The following is a 9,581-nucleotide window of genomic DNA, read 5'->3' as shown; positions in this document are numbered from 1 at the left end:
GAATAAATTCATAAAAAAGTCATAGTATAGTATGTCGAATAAAGCCTAAGTGTAGTATGTTGAAAAAAAGGTCATAGTATAGTATGTCGAAAAAAGTAAAAAAAAAGGTCATAGTATAGTATGTCGAAAAAAGTCAAAAAAATGTCATAGAAAAAGTCAAAAAAAAGTCATAGTATAGTATGTTGAAAAAAAGTCAAAAAAAGGTCATAGTATAGTATGTTGAAGAAAGTCATAGTATAGTATGTTGAAGAAACGTCATAAAAAGGTCATAGTATAGTATGTCGAAAAAAGTCATAAAAAAGTCATAGTATAGTATGTCGAAAAAAGTAAAAAAAAAGTCATAGTATAGTATGTTGAAAAAAGTCATAGTATAGTATGTTGAAGAAAGCCTAAGTGTAGTATGTTGAAAAAAAGGTCATAGTATAGTATGTCGAAAAAAGTTAAAAAAAAAAGGTCATAGTATAGTATGTCGAAAAAAGTCAAAAAAAAGTCACAGTATAGTATGTCGAAAAAAGTCAAAAAAAGGACATAGTATAGTATGTCGAAAAAAAGTCAAAAAAAAGTCATAGTATAGTATGTTGAAAAAAGTCATAGTATAGTATGTTGAAGAAAGCCTAAGTACAGTATGTTGAAAAAAGATATGAAAATGTCATAGTATAGTATGTCGAAAAAAGTCATAAAAAAGTCATAGTATAGTATGTCGAAAAAAAAGTCAAAAAAAGTCATAGTATATTAAAAAAAGTCATAGCATAGTATGTTGAAGAAAGCCTAAGTGTAGTATGTTGAAAAAAAGGTCATAGTATAGTATGTCGAAAAAAGTTAAAAAAAAAAGGTCATAGTATAGTATGTCGAAAAAAGTCATAGTATAGTAAAAAGTCATAAGTATAGTATGTTGAAAAAAGTCATAAAAAAGTCATAGTATAGTATGTCGAAAAAAGCCTTAAAAAAGTCATAGTATGTTAATGAAGCCTTCATTAGTCCAACAATGACAAATTACAATTATCTGCATTTTACCCATCACAGAGGAGCAGTGGGATGCCTGGGGAGCAACTGGGGGTTAGGTGTCTCGCTCTGCATGTTGACTGAAGAGGGATTCGAACCACCAACCTCGTGGTTACGGGATGAGCGCTCTACCTGGTGTGCCACAGCCACCCTTTTGAATAAATTCATAAAAAAGTCATAGTATAGTATGTCGAATAAAGCCTAAGTGTAGTATGTTGAAAAAAGGTCATAGTATAGTATGTCGAAAAAAGTTAAAAAAAAGGTCATAGTATAGTATGTCGAAAAAGTCAAAAAAAGGTCATAGTATAGTATGTCGAAAAAAGTCAAAAAAAGTCATAGTATAGTATGTTGAAAAAAGTCATAGTATAGTATGTTGAAGAAAGCCTAAGTATAGTATGTTGAAAAAAGATATGAAAATGTCATAGTATAGTATGTCGAAAAAAGTCAAAAAAAGGTCATAGTATAGTATGTCGAAAAAAGTCATAAAAAAGTCATAGTATAGTATGTCGAAAAAAGTCAAAAAAAGGTCATAGTATAGTATGTTGAAAAAAGTCATAGTATAGTATGTTGAAGAAAGCCTAAGTATAGTATGTTGAAAAAAAGGTCATAGTATAGTATGTCGAAAAAAGTTAAAAAAAAAAAGGTCATAGTATAGTATGTCGAAAAAAGTCATAAAAAAAGGTCATAGTATAGTATGTCGAAAAAAAGTCAAAAAAAGTCATAGTATAGTATGTTGAAAAAAGTCATAGTATAGTAAAAAAGTCATAGTATAGTATGTTGAAAAAAGTCATAGTATAGTAAAGAAAGCCTAAGTATAGTATGTTGAAAAAAGATAAAAAAGGTCATAGTATAGTATGTCGAAAAAAGTCAAAAAAAGGTCATAGTATAGTATGTTGAAAAAAGTCATAGTATAGTATGTTGAAGAAAGCCTAAGTATAGTATGTTGAAAAAAAGATATGAAAATGTCATAGTATAGTATGTCGAAAAAAGTAAAAAAAAAAGGTCATAGTATAGTATGTCGAAAAAAGTCAAAAAAAAGGTCATAGTATAGTATGTCGAAAAAAGTAAAAAAAAAAAGTCATAGTATAGTATGTTGAAGAAAGTCATAGTATAGTATGTTGAAGAAACGCATAAAAGGTCATAGTATAGTATGTCGAAAAAGTCATAAAAAAGTCATAGTATAGTATGACGAAAAAAAAAGTCAAAAAAAGTCATAGTATAGTATGTTGAAAAAAAAAGTCATAGTATAGTATGTTGAAGAAAGCCTCAAAGTGTCATAGTATGTTGAAAAAAAGGTCATAGTATAGTATGTCGAAAAAAGTTAAAAAGAAAGGTCATAGTATAGTATGTTGAAAAAAGTCATAAAAAAATGTCATAGTATAGTATGTGAAAAAAGTCAAAAAAAGGTCATAGTATAGTATGTCGAAAAAAAAGTCAAAAAAAGTCATAGTATAGTATGTTGAAAAAAGTCAAAAAAAGGTCATAGTATAGTATGTTGAAAAAGTCATAGCATAGTATGTTGAAGAAAGCCTAAGTGTAGTATGTTGAAAAAAAGGTCATAGTATAGTATGTCGAAAAAAGTTAAAAAAAAAAGGTCATAGTATAGTATGTCGAAAAAAGTCATAAAAAGGTCATAGTATAGTATGTCGAAAAAAGTCATAAAAAAGTCATAGTATAGTATGTCGAAAAAAGCCTTAAAAAAGTCATAGTATGTTAATATTAATGAAGCCTTCATTAGTCCAACAATGACAAATTACAATTATCTGCATTTTACCCATCACAGAGGAGCAGTGGGATGCCTGGGGAGCAACTGGGGGTTAGGTGTCTCGCTCTGCATGTTGACTGAAGAGGGATTCGAACCACCAACCTCGTGGTTACGGGATGAGCGCTCTACCTGGTGTGCCACAGCCACCCTTTTGAATTAGTTCATAAAAAAGTCATAGTATAGTATGTCGAATAAAGCCTAAGTGTAGTATGTTGAAAAAAAGGTCATAGTATAGTATGTCGAAAAAAGTAAAAAAAAAAAAAGGTCATAGTATAGTATGTCGAAAAAAGTCAAAAAAAAGTCATAGTATAGTATGTTGAAGAAAGTCATAGTATAGTATGTTGAAGAAACGTCATAAAAAGGTCATAGTATAGTATGTCGAAAAAGTCATAAAAAAGTCATAGTATAGTATGTCGAAAAAAGTCAAAAAAAGTCATAGTATAGTATGTTGAAAAAAGTCATAGTATAGTATGTTGAAGAAAGCCTAAGTGTAGTATGTTGAAAAAAGGTCATAGTATAGTATGTCGAAAAAAGCTAAAAAAAAAAGTCATAGTATAGTATGTCGAAAAAAGACATAAAAAAAGTTCATAGTATAGTATGTCGAAAAAAGTCAAAAAAAGTCATAGTATAGTATGTCGAAAAAAGTCAAAAAAAGTCATAGTATAGTATGTTGAAAAAAGTCATAGTATAGTATGTTGAAGAAAGCCTAAGTACAGTATGTTGAAAAAAGATATGAAAATGTCATAGTATAGTATGTCGAAAAAAGTCAAAAAAAGGTCATAGTATAGTATGTCGAAAAAAAGTCAAAAAAAGTCATAGTATATTATGTTGAAAAAAGTCATAGCATAGTATGTTGAAGAAAGCCTAAGTGTAGTATGTTGAAAAAGGTCATAGTATAGTATGTCGAAAAAAGTAAAAAAAAAGTCATAGTATAGTATGTTGAAAAAAGTCATAGTAAAAAGTCATAAGTGTAGTATGTTGAAAAAAAGGTCATAGTATAGTATGTCGAAAAAAAGTTAAAAAAAATCATAGTATAGTATGTCGAAAAAAGTCATAAAAAAGGACATAGTATAGTATGTCGAAAAAAGTCAAAAAAAGGACATAGTATAGTATGTCGAAAAAAGTCAAAAAAAAGTCATAGTATAGTATGTTGAAAAAAGTCATAGTATAGTATGTTGAAGAAAGCCTAAGTACAGTATGTTGAAAAAAGATATGAAAATGTCATAGTATAGTATGTCGAAAAAAGTCAAAAAAAGGTCATAGTATAGCATGTCGAAAAAAAGTCAAAAAAAGTCATAGTATAGTATGTTGAAAAAAGTCATAGCATAGTATGTTGAAGAAAGCCTAAGTGTAGTATGTTGAAAAAAAGGTCATAGTATAGTATAGTCGAAAAAAAAAGTTAAAAAAAAAGGTCATAGTATAGTATGTCGAAAAAAGTCATAAAAAAGTCATAGTATAGTATGTTGAAAAAAGCCTTAAAAAAGTCATTGTATAGTATGTTAATGAAGCCTTCATTAGTCCAACAATGACAAATATCTGCATTTTACCCATCACAGAGGAGCAGTGGGATGCCTGGGGAGCAACTGGGGGTTAGGTGTCTCGCTCTGCATGTTGACTGAAGAGGGATTCGAACCACCAACTTCGTGGTTACGGGATGAGCGCTCTACCTGGTGTGCCACAGCCACCCTTTTGAATAAATTCATAAAAAAGTCATAGTATAGTATGTCGAATAAAGCCTAAGTGTAGTATGTTGAAAAAAAGGTCATAGTATAGTATGTCGAAAAAAGTTAAAAAAAAAGGTCATAGTATAGTATGTCGAAAAAAGTCAAAAAAAAGTCATAGTATAGTATGTTGAAAAAAGTCAAAAAAAGTCATAGTATAGTATGTTGAAAAAGTCATGGTATAGTATGTTGAAGAAAGCCTAAGTATAGTATGTTGAAAAAAGATAAAAATGTCATAGTATAGTATGTCGAAAAAAGTCAAAAAAAGTCATAGTATAGTATGTTGAAAAAAAAAGTCATAGTATAGTATGTTGAAGAAAGCCTAAGTATAGTATGTTGAAAAAAGATATGAAAATGTCATAGTATAGTATGTCGAAAAAAAGTCAAAAAAAGGTCATAGTATAGTATGTCGAAAAAAGTTAAAAAAAAAGGTCATAGTATAGTATGTCGAAAAAAGTCAAAAAAAAGTCATAGTATAGTATGTTGAAAAAAGTCATAGTATAGTATGTTGAAGAAAGTCATAAAAAGTCATAGTATAGTATGAAAAAAGTCATAAAAAAGTCATAGTATAGTATGTCGAAAAAAGTCAAAAAAAGTCATAGTATAGTATGTTGAAAAAAGTCATAGTATAGTATGTTGAAGAAAGCCTAAGTGTAGTATGTTGAAAAAAAAAGGTCATAGTATAGTATGTCGAAAAAAGTTAAAAAAAAAAGGTCATAGTATAGTATGTCGAAAAAAGTCAAAAAAAAGTCATAGTATAGTATGTTGAAAAAAGTCAAAAAAAGGACATAGTATAGTATGTCGAAAAAAGTCAAAAAAAAGTCATAGTATAGTATGTTGAAAAAAAAAAGTCAAAAAAAGGTCATAGTATAGTATGTTGAAAAAAGTCATAGCATAGTATGTTGAAGAAAGCCTAAGTGTAGTATGTTGAAAAAAAGGTCATAGTATAGTATGTCGAAAAAAGTTAAAAAAAAAAAGGTCATAGTATAGTATGTCGAAAAAAGTCATAAAAAAGTCATAGTATAGTATGTGAAAAAAGTCATAAAAAAGTCATAGTATAGTATGTCGAAAAAAGCCTTAAAAAAGTCATAGTATGTTAATATTAATGAAGCCTTCATTAGTCCAACAATGACAAATTACAATTATCTGCATTTTACCCATCACAGAGGAGCAGTGGGATGCCTGGGGAGCAACTGGGGGTTAGGTGTCTCGCTCTGCATGTTGACTGAAGAGGGATTCGAACCACCAACCTCGTGGTTACGGGATGAGCGCTCTACCTGGTGTGCCACAGCCACCCTTTTGAATAAATTCATAAAAAAGTCATAGTATAGTATGTCGAATAAAGCCTAAGTGTAGTATGTTGAAAAAAAGGTCATAGTATAGTATGTCGAAAAAAGTAAAAAAAAAAGGTCATAGTATAGTATGTCGAAAAAGTCAAAAAAAAGGTCATAGTATAGTATGTTGAAGAAAGTCAAAAAAAGTATAGTATGTTGAAGAAACGTCATAAAAAGGTCATAGTATAGTATGTCGAAAAAGTCATAAAAAAGTCATAGTATAGTATGTCGAAAAAAGTCAAAAAAAGTCATAGTATAGTATGTTGAAAAAAGTCATAGTATAGTATGTTGAAGAAAGCCTAATTGTAGTATGTTGAAAAAAAGGTCATAGTATAGTATGTCGAAAAAAGTTAAAAAAAAAGGTCATAGTATAGTATGTCGAAAAAAGTCATAAAAAAGTCATAGTATAGTATGTTGAAGAAAGTCAAAAAAAGGACATAGTATAGTATGTCGAAAAAAGTCAAAAAAAAGTCACAGTATAGTATGTTGAAAAAAGTCATAGTATAGTATGTTGAAGAAAGCCTAAGTATAGTATGTTGAAAAAAAGATATGAAAATGTCATAGTATAGTATGTGAAAAAAGTGAAAAAAAAAAAAGGTCATAGTATAGTATGTCGAAAAAAAGTCAAAAAAAGTCATAGTATATTATGTTGAAAAAAGTCATAGCATAGTATGTTGAAGAAAGCCTAAGTGTAGTATGTTGAAAAAAAGGTCATAGTATAGTATGTCGAAAAAAGTTAAAAAAAAAAAAAAGGTCATAGTATAGTATGTCGAAAAAAGTCATAAAAAAGTCATAGTATAGTATTTCGAAAAAAGCCTTAAAAAAGTCATAGTATGTTTATATTAATGAAGCCTTCATTAGTCCAACAATGACAAATTACAATTATCTGCATTTTACCCATCACAGAGGAGCAGTGGGATGCCTGGGGAGCAACTGGGGGTTAGGTGTCTCGCTCAAGGACACCTCTGCATGTTGACTGAAGAGGGATTCGAACCACCAACCTCGTGGTTACGGGATGAGCGCTCTACCTGGTGTGCCACAGCCACCCTTTTGAATAAATTCATAAAAAAGTCATAGTATAGTATGTCGAATAAAGCCTAAGTGTAGTATGTTGAAAAAAAGGTCATAGTATAGTATGTCGAAAAAAGTAAAAAAAAAAAGGTCATAGTATAGTATGTCGAAAAAAGTAAAAAAAAAGTCATAGTATAGTATGTTGAAAAAAGTCATAGTATAGTATGTTGAAGAAAGCCTAAGTACAGTATGTTGAAAAAAGATATGAAAATGTCATAGTATAGTATGTCGAAAAAAGTCAAAAAAAGGTCATAGTATAGTATGTCGAAAAAAGTCAAAAAAAGTCATAGTATATTATGTTGAAGAAAGCCTAAGTGTAGTATGTTGAAAAAAAGGTCATAGTATAGAAAAAGTTAAAAAAAAAGGTCATAGTATAGTAAAAAAAAAAAAAAGTCAAAAAAAGTCATAGTATAGTATGTTGAAGAAAGCCTAAGTGTAGTATGTTGAAAAAAAAAAAGGTCATAGTATAGTATGTCGAAAAAAGTCAAAAAAAGGTCATAGTATAGTATGTCGAAAAAAAGTCAAAAAAAAAGTCATAGTATATTATGTTGAAAAAAGTCATAGTATAGTATGTTGAAGAAAGCCTAAGTACAGTATGTTGAAAAAAGATATGAAAATGTCATAGTATAGTATGTCGAAAAAAGTCAAAAAAAGGTCATAGTATAGTATGTCGAAAAAAAAGTCAAAAAAGTCATAGTCATAGTATATTATGTTGAAGAAAGCCTAAGTGTAGTATGTTGAAAAAAAGGTCATAGTATAGTTTGTCGAAAAAAGTTAAAAAAAAAAGGTCATAGTATAGTATGTCGAAAAAAAAGTCAAAAAAAGTCATAGTATAGTATGTTGAAGAAAAAGTGTAGTATGTTGAAAAAAAGGTCATAGTATAGTTTGTCGAAAAAAGTTAAAAAAAAAAGGTCATAGTATAGTATGTCGAAAAAAGCCTTAAAAAAGTCATAGTATGTTAATATTAATGAAGCCTTCATTAGTCCAACAATGACAAATTACAAATATCTGCATTTTACCCATCACAGAGGAGCAGTGGGATGCCTGGAAAAAAGCAACTGGGGGTTAGGTGTCTCACTCAAAAGGACACCTCTGCATGCTGACTGAAGAGGGATTCGAACCACCAACCTCGTGGTTACGGGATGAGCGCTCTACCTGGTGTGCCACAGCCACCCTTTTGAATAAATTCATAAAAAAGTCATAGTATAGTATGTCGAATAAAGCCTAAGTGTAGTATGTTGAAAAAAAGGTCATAGTATAGTATGTCGTTAAAAAAAAAAGTTAAAAAAAAGGTCATAGTATAGTATGTCGAAAAAAGTCAAAAAAGTATGTCATAGTATAGTATGTTGAAAAAAGTCATAGTATAGTATGTTGAAGAAAGCCTAAGTACAGTATGTTGAAAAAAGATATGAAAATGTCATAGTATAGTATGTCGAAAAAGTCATAGCATAGTATGTTGAAGAAAGCCTAAGTGTAGTATGTTGAAAAAAAGATCATAGTATTGTATGTCGCAAAAAAAAAAGCTATTGTATAATTTTTTGAAAAAAGTCATGAAAAAAGTCATAGTATAGCATGAAGTAAAAAGTCATAGTATTGTATGTCTTAAAAAGTCATAAAAAAGTCATAGTGTAGTATGTCGTAAAAAGTCATAAAAAAAGTCAGAGTATAATATGTCGGAAAAAGGCGGACTCTAACTAACATTCATATAACATCCAGCCCACACCGACGGCAAAGCCTTCTGGATCAACTTGTGGCTAAGTGTCTCACCCAAAGACACATTGACTGCCGAAGCCGTGTATCGAACCGCCGATCCTCTGAATGGAGAACGGCCCTGCTCTCCACTGCGCCACAGCACTCTTATTCTTGTATGCTGAAAAAAGTCACAAAAAGGTCATAGTGTAGTATGTTGAAAAAAGTCATAGTATAGTATGTCGTAAAAAGTCATGAAAAAGTCATAGTATAGCATGAAGGAAAAAGTCATAGTATTGTATGTGGTAAAAAGTCATAAAAAAAGTCATAGTATAGTATGTCGAAAAAAGTCATACAAAAAATCATAGTATTGTATAGTATGTCATAAAAAAAGTCATGAAAAAGTCATAGTATAGCATGAAAAAAGGAAAAAGTCATAGTATTGTATGTCGTAAAAAGTCAAAAAACTCACAGTATAGTATGTTGAAAAAAGTCATAAAAAAGTCATAGTGTAGTATGTTGAAAAAAGTCATAGTATAGTATGTCGTAAAAATTCATAAAAAAAGTCATAGTATAGTATGTCGAAAAAAGTCATAGTATTTATTGTATGTCGTAAAAAGTCATAAAAAAGTCATAGTGTAGTATGTTGAAAGAAAGTCAAAGGTTTGTGTGTCATGAAAAGTCTTAATATAGTGTGTCCAAAAATTCATAGTATAGTATGTCTGAAAAAGGTCATAAAAATATCAGACTCTAACATTCATCCCACACCGACTTGGGGTTAAGTGTCTTACCCAAAGACACATTGACTGCCAAAGCCGTGTATCGAACCGCCGATCCTCTGAATGGAGAACTACCCTGCTCTCCACTGCGCCATTGCACTCTTCTTAATGGATGTTGAAAAAAGTCATAAAAAAGTCATAGTGTTGTATGTTGAAAAAAGTCAAAGTATAGTATGTCGAAAAAAGTCATGAAAAAAGTCATAGTATTGTATGTCGTAAA

The sequence above is a fragment of the Anoplopoma fimbria genome, chromosome 15 (assembly GCF_027596085.1).
Source record: "Anoplopoma fimbria isolate UVic2021 breed Golden Eagle Sablefish chromosome 15, Afim_UVic_2022, whole genome shotgun sequence".
Lineage (NCBI taxonomy): Eukaryota > Metazoa > Chordata > Actinopteri > Perciformes > Anoplopomatidae > Anoplopoma > Anoplopoma fimbria.
Note: the sequence above shows the minus strand (reverse complement) of the source record.